Source organism: Alexandromys fortis, unplaced genomic scaffold, assembly GCF_014885135.2.
Source record: "Alexandromys fortis isolate MF-2015 unplaced genomic scaffold, M_Fortis_MF-2015_v1.1 scaffold_7, whole genome shotgun sequence".
In the NCBI taxonomy this organism is placed as follows: Eukaryota; Metazoa; Chordata; class Mammalia; order Rodentia; family Cricetidae; genus Alexandromys; species Alexandromys fortis.
The window spans coordinates 5,180,713-5,188,189 of NW_026067920.1; the positions used below are offsets into that span (position 1 = coordinate 5,180,713).

The following is a 7,477-nucleotide window of genomic DNA, read 5'->3' on the forward strand; positions in this document are numbered from 1 at the left end:
GGGGGGGTTTGGGGAATGGGAAAGGACTCAGTTTTTTTTTTAAGAGGGTGGCCACTGGGAGTTTGACCATACTACAATGAGTATATGGGGGAAAAAATTGGACTTGGTATTTTTTTTTTTTTTGAGGAAGGAAGGTGGACCTGGGAGGAATGGAGAATGAGTGTGATTGGGTTAATGGCATGAAATTCCCAAATAATTAATTTAAAAAGTCTTGCAACCAAAGTATATAGTTTGTTCAGCAATGGGGTTTCACCATCTAGTTATGGTGGCCACCCCAGAGAAATGTTAATGGCTTTTATTGTTTTGGGTGCCTCTAGGGCCTATCTGACCAATAACTCACAGGGAGGTAATCCGTGCTTGGTACTAAGATTTTCATTTAATAACGCATGCCTTCTGGAAGCAGCACTGTTCACTAATGTGGGGTTGGGGTACTTCTGTTCAAACTTTATTTTGAAAAAGTTTAATGAGCTTACAAACGAGCTGGATTTCAATATGTTTATTCCTGTATCTTTAGTTTTGGTTAATGTATTCTCCACCCTCCTCTTCCTCATTGCGTGTCTCCACGCCTGATGGACTCTGGTTTGTTCTTTTGAGATAAGGTGTTTTGTAGGCAAGCCTGGCTTTTAATTTGCCTCGTAGCTGAGGCTTGTCTTGAACTCCTGACCTCCTGCCTCCATCTCCCAAATGCTGGGATCACAGGCCTGCAGTTCCCCTCTCCCCTTATTCACTGTCTGGTCCTGAACTCTTAATTCAAGTGATCCTCTGTGCAAGTGTGACGGCTCTGAGAAAAAAGGTCTCCTGGCAGCCGGGAGCCAAGGAATGCCAGAGTCACACTGCACGACCTACCTCACACAGTTTGTTTTTTATTTTATTTTTTTATTTTTCAGTTAGGAAAGACACAAGAGGGTTGAGGGTTGATGCCTCTGCTCAGGGGAGAAGCAGCAATAACTGAGCAGGAGGCATGCTGTATATAGGGTTTCGTGTGTGTGTGTGTGTGTGTGTGTGTGTGTGTGTGTGTGTGTAGCTTTCGAGGATGAGCAATCTAGGCCTGAGGTTGGTGAGAGTTTGTGACCTACTCTTAGGACTAGCTTAGGGACTGGTAGGATTCTGTGGCCTGATTTTAGGGCAAACTGAGGGATTGGTGGGATTTTGTGGTCTGAGCTTGTTTTTTTTTTCCCCCCTCTGGGTTAGAGCTTGGCTGCCCACATCTAGAGGGACTGGAAGATATGAAGTCCATTAGAGTAGTCTAGAGGTGCACACTCTGGCCTCAGTATCCCAAGTAGTTGGGACTACAGGGATGTGTGATCATAACTGGTTTATCATTCCCTGTCTTTACATGGTTGTGTTTAACTGATGCTTAATTCTTTACCAGTAAGGTAAGATTTAGGTGTGCCATTTGCCAGTTTTTTCCATGTTTCTTGTGTCCTTTTGTCCTTTCATATTAGACAAACACCCAGCTAATTTTAAAGCAACCGTTTTTGCTTCTTACTGTGTTTTTATTTTAGTGGTGGCTCTATTGGTTACAGTTAATATCTTTCAAATTTCCTACATTTTATTTTATGTGTCTGGGTGTTTTGCCTGCATGTATGTCTGTATCACTGGTGTGTCTGGTACTCAAGGTGGCCATAAGAGGGCATTCAGTCTCCTGGAAGTGGAGATATAGGTGGTTGAAAGCCACCTTGTGGGTTGTGGGACTCAAACCTGGGTCCTCTGAAAGAGCACTCACTACTCTCAACCTCTGAGCCATCTCTCCAGCCCCAACAACTAATATTTTAACGTCTTAATTTGTACCAACTTTCAGGAATATATAAATTCTTTATTTACAAGGTCTTTATTATTATATTGCAATTTCTCCTACTATGTTTATTTTGGCAAAGTATGCATAATGTAATATTTATCTTCCTAGACAATTTATACAGAGCTTTCTGCATGATGTCAGGTGGCTGAACAGGTTGGGGGAGTTTCCTTTTCTAGCAGTTGTTACTGCCTATATAACCTTAGGAAGAGCCTTGTGAATCTTGTTTCAGGAACTTCCTGAGACTTGTGAGTTTTGTTTACTTTTTAAGTTTCATGAGCCTTTCTTCTCTCTAAACAAGGAATGTGGAATTGAGAGAAAATTCCTCCAGTTCTTTATGCCACCTCTTCCATTATGCTCCCTGAGAATCGGCACTATAGATGTCCAATTATGGCTTGGCACTGGACAGTGAGAGTCACCTGTTATCTTTGCATCTCTGTGGTATGCCACCTATTACAAAAAGGAAGCTTCTGTTCTGCTGGATGCCACGTTGTTCAGTTCCAAAGAAACATACAGAGGCTTATATTAATTATAAACGGTTTGGCCTATTAGCTCAGGATTATTATTAACTAGCTCTTACAACTTAAATAAATCCATAATTCTTGTCTATGTTTAGTCATGTAGCTTGGTACCTTTTCTCAGTGAGGCATTTTCATCTTGCTTCCTCTGCATCTCTCTGCCTTTCCTCTTCCCAGAATTCTACTTGTCTGGTTGCCTCGCCTATACTTCCTGCCTGGCTACTGTCCAGTCGGTGTTTTATTAAACCAATATGAGTGACAAATCTTTACAGTGTATGTACAGAAACATTATCCCACAGCAAGCTTCCTTTCATGTGCAGCTGACAGCATCAGTGATCAATAGGCACGAGTATTTAGAAAGAAGTTTGTCAGGCACATCACATCTATTCAACAAATCAATAACAGCTACTTCCCCCTGAGGCCTGTGGACTTCCAGCTACAGGCTTTTGCCTTGGCTTACTGTATAAGTCATATGTTCCCCCATGTGGAGCTGACCGTAAATCTGGTGGGAAAGTCGGTGGCTATGGTCATATCAGTAGTGCCACTATTGCGCCAGTGGACACATATTGTCTGGTATGTTGGTATCATGTTTCACAAGGTTCATAGCTGACCAGGACCGTTGGTGAGAATCCTCTCCCAGCAGCCTGCATAGCACTGTCTGGCACTGTGAAAGCTAGCCAGTAAGGAGGGAGCTTCTTGTTTAGTCTTGGATTTATTTCTCAGTGTCCTGAAGGGAAATGATGTGGCGTCTTCAGCAATAGGGTCTTGTCATCTAGTCATGGAGCACAGCCAATGGCAACGGCAACAGCACATATGGTTTGTGGGGCCTCTGGGGCACAACTGACCAGCACTTCACGTGGAGGGAACTGATAGCTGTAACTGGAATTTTTACTCAACCACCTCATGACTCGGGATTGTCCTTTTCTGTTTATGCAAGATGCTCTTGTTTAAACTCCTTCATTACTGTTTACTATTCTTCCAGATGTTCTTACATATCTGTAAGATAGTCAAGGGATAACGTGATGTAATAAACCATTTTATAGAGGGAGGCAGGATCTCTAAAGTGCTGCCCATTCCTAATAAGTGCCATTTGGTCTTGAGCAGCTAAGGAGCTACTTAAAAGGGGTTGTTAATAACATCCAAAACAGCATGAAAAGATCTCATTACTTCTATCAATTCTTTTGTCAAAAGAGCAACACTGGCTATGAAGGCACGGGTGGGGGACACTATCTATCCCTGCATAGTCCACAGACATTTTACATGAGCCATCAGCCTCTTCATCCCTGGCTACTGCAGCTGCTGTGCATCTTCCTGCCCTGACGATCCTGAAAAGCCCGGCTTGAGTTGCCCAGATTGGCTCAGGCCCAACCACCCAGCTTTAGCCTGCTGTGCCTGCCACTGCAGCTGGAAACCCAGTTCTGATAGGCTCCGGGACAGCACTATGGGTCGTACCTTTCTTTGGGCCAGGTATGGCTTCTGCAAAGACCCCAGGCTGGGCAATAACTCTCCGCCCCTGGAGTATTTTGTGTCATATACTCTGGGGTGACCATTGCCCACCCCTAGGTTAATCTTAGTATTTTTTTTCTGCATTGTCTTCTCACATATAGTTAGCAGCTGCTGCTCAGGTTGCATTTCCGTTTCGTTTCCCATCATGTGACTGGCTTCCTATCTATCCACTTTAGCTCTCTAGAAACCTCAGGACAGTGTTGGTGAGTTATCTTTTTTATTGACGGTTTCTTTTTGCTTTCCCCCTGAAATGTACAATGCTTTGCTGTTTCTTTGTAGGCACTGTGATTTTTTTGTTTTGGTTAAAATTGGAAATTTGTATCTAATAATGCCGTGACTCAGTGGCGATCAGCTTCTCCCCAAGGTTTGCCGTTTGTGTCATTGATTTGCGTTCATTAGTCTCAGGTTGCTTCTGGGCGAAGGACCAGCATGACATCCTGCCTTGTCTTCTCAGGGCCTGCCCATCCCCAGTGTGCACGACATCACTTTTTAACTTTCTCACATATACAGTTCCTCGTCGGTAATTTAATTTTTGATGTCTGGGATTCTGAAAGAGGAAAAAAGAGAACAATGAACGGGAATGGAGAGGGAAGGGCCTCAATCCTCTAAAGCTTTTGGGTGTTACCCCTTGGGACAGTGGGATGTATTAGCTACTTTATACTGCTATGACGAACCCTGACGACACAGACAAGGACACAGACAGAGACACAGACACACAGCTCCATCATGGTGGGAAGGCATGGCAGAGGTGCCCTGGGAGGGCAGAGGCATATGGTGGAGGCACCTCAGAAGGATAACCTCAGATCATAACCTTCAAGGCCTTCCCTTAGCAACCTGCCTCTGCAGTGAGGCCCTGTACCCTAAGTGTTCCACAGTCTCCCTAAACAGCACCACCCAAGCGTCCAAACACAAGAACCCACGGAAGGAATTTTACATTCAAATCATCACAGGGGCTTGCAACGATTAGAGACACAGCAATGACCATCCATTGCTATGAACTTCTGTGACCTCAGCCCTGGTTAGATATTGGAGTACAGATTATAGCTATCTAGAGACAGAGTCCATTGTGGCCACTCACCAGGGATACACTCACACCTGCCTGGTGGAGGGGAACGGGCAGTGACTAATACGGAAAGCAATTGCACTTCATTTTTGAGCCTCCCCCGGAAGCTGCATACCTTCAATAGACTTCACAGTTCCACAGTAGTTACAGCACCCAGATTGTCCCATACAACTGTCAGCCATGGTGGGAACAGCTTCCCGCCCACTAGCTGAACCTCTCGCCCCAGGGCCTTCTGTCTACTGTTTTGGGGGGCTATTTCTGACTTCACATGGCTTTGAGTTACTGTCCCTTGTTTTCCCTCTAAGGAGTTCCCTTTAGTGCCTCTTCTGGTTTGGGTTATGATGGAACGACAGTCTTTTCAGATACAGAGTTCTTGGCTTTTCGTTGCTCATCCATTTCATCACCCCGTTGCCTACTGGCTTACATGGTTTCTGGTGAGGCTGACATATTAAATCTAATGGGGTAACTCTTGCATGTGATGGATTGCTTTTCTCTTCCAATTCAGGTCTCTTTGGCTTTTGAATCTTCAACTGTGTCTCTGTGAGGATCTTTTTGCATGTTCATGCCCAGAATCAACTGAACATCTTAGATATATAGATACCCCCCTTTTTTTTCCCCATCAGTTTGGGAAATTTTCAGCTGTTTCTTTTTTCACATTTTTTCTCTCATGAACAAAAATTCCTGAAAAGAAACTGTGTCTGGCTGTGAACAAAAAAGTTCCTGGAAGGAGCCAGTTGGAAATTTAGCACTGTGGAGAGATTGGGATTTTGTTGGCTCAGAGGCTAATTATTTCACGTGGGCTATTGTTAGCCTTCCGGAGCAGCCGTGCCTTGCGCAGTCTGTATCTGAACTAACACCTCGTGATAAAACCTCTTAGACGCTATTATCTTAGAATTAACATCGTATAATAACAAGTGAAAACCTCTGAGGGTCTAATTTAACACCACACCAGCTTTTCCCAACCTGAGAGCTAAGGACATCACTAGATAGCATCTTTGGCCTATGAGATAGCTCCCCGCAACTCAGAGTGCCCACCTCCCTGGTGCACCCACAAATGTCTCTTAAAGTCGCCTTGATTTATGACTATCTTTGTTCTATAAAACTACACAAACTCTGGGAAACTGCCTCCACATTGGAATGTGGAATTTGGGGGTAACCTAAATCTGTGTTCCTGGGCCATGGCTGCTCAAACTGGCTCCAGAATAAACTATTCCTTCTTCCCTTTAAGATGAGAACTCTGGCGTTTACATCAACACTCTCCATCCCTCTTCTCCCTTTGGGACTTCAGTTATGCAATTATTTGTGTTTGATGGTGCCCTGAAAGTCTCTGGTGTTTGTTTAATTTTCATTATCCTGTTTTCTTTCCCAGACTGGATAATCTCAATTGACCTATTCCTTTTATGGACTTTTTTTTTTTAAATCCCAGCTTCTCAGATCTCCTGCTGAGCTCCTGTAGTGAGCTTTTTGATTCAGTTTTCATACTTTGCAACTTCAGGATTTATGTTGCTCTGTAATTTCTACCATTTGTTGATATCATTCCTTGGTGTGCTTTACTTTCCCACTTTATCAGGCATGGCTTCCTCTGTGGGATGGAGGCCTTTCGTGGGAGGCTCTTACTACATGGTCCAAGTGGACCTGTAGCATGTTGTGTAGAAGAGCCTGGCTTGGAATTTGTGGCAATTCTGCGTCTCCCTCCCAAGTGCTGGGTTTGGCGGTGTGAGCCACCACGTCTGGCTCTTAGATCTCTGAGCATACTTGCGACTGTTAAAGTCTTTATCTAGTGCACCCGAGGCCTGGCCTTCCTCAGTAGTTTTTGTAGCTGCCTCCCACCCCCTGTGTATGGGCTGCACTTCCTTCTGGTTTTGCATGTTTTGTACATTTTTGTTGGAACCTGAACAGTTTGAGAGTATAATTTGACAACTCTGGAAATTAGATCCTTCCCCTCTTCAGAGGTTTCTGTTTGATGAGGTTTCTTTAGTGACTTAAGTTTGAAATATTTCTATTCTTTGCCATGCATGACTGTAAAGTCTTTCCTTGCTTAACTCAGTGGTCAGTTAACTACTGGACTGAAGATGTCCGGAATCAGTTCATCTCCCAGTTGTGGGAATCTCTATGTGTGTTGGGACTCGCTTAAAACACTTAGCCAGGTTCTTAATACAGTCCTCTCTTCCTGCTTGCAAAGAACCTCAAGGTCAGTCAGAGTTGAGAACTCAGGGGCCTAGTCAGGCCCTTCCAGAGCCCTGGACTTTCCTGGTTCCTTGGAATGTGCAGCCTTCTAGGTTCCTAGGGATGTGTTGGAAGTTCTCTAAGTTTTCTGTCTGTTTCCCTGCCTCTTATCTTTTCTTTTTTTCTTTTTCTTTCTTTTTTTTTTTTTTTTGGTTTTTCGAGACAGGGTTTCTCTGTGGCTTTGGAGCCTGTCCTGGAACTAGCTCTTGTAGACCAGGCTGGTCTCGAACTCACAGAGATCCGCCTGCCTCTGCCTCCCGAGTGCTGGGATATTAAAGGCGTGCGCCACCACCGCCCTGGCTTTATCTTTTCATTCTAAGGTTTTTTTTTTTTTTTTTTTTTTTTTTTTTTTTTTTTTGCTTTTCTTTT

General features: G+C 44.0%; 1 long non-coding RNA gene across 1 annotated transcript in view; it reads right to left on the bottom strand.

Moving 5' to 3' along the window:
• Window positions 1-1,891: 1,891 nt before the first annotated feature.
• The window catches only part of LOC126500828 (uncharacterized), a 9,901-nt gene continuing 4,315 nt past the window's right edge, over window positions 1,892-7,477 (bottom strand). The window contains exons 2-3 of the long non-coding RNA XR_007591449.1: window positions 3,766-4,366; window positions 1,892-3,309 (exon numbers count right to left, since the gene is read on the bottom strand). This is a non-coding gene — a long non-coding RNA (uncharacterized lncRNA). The remainder of the gene's footprint in view (window positions 3,310-3,765; window positions 4,367-7,477) is intronic.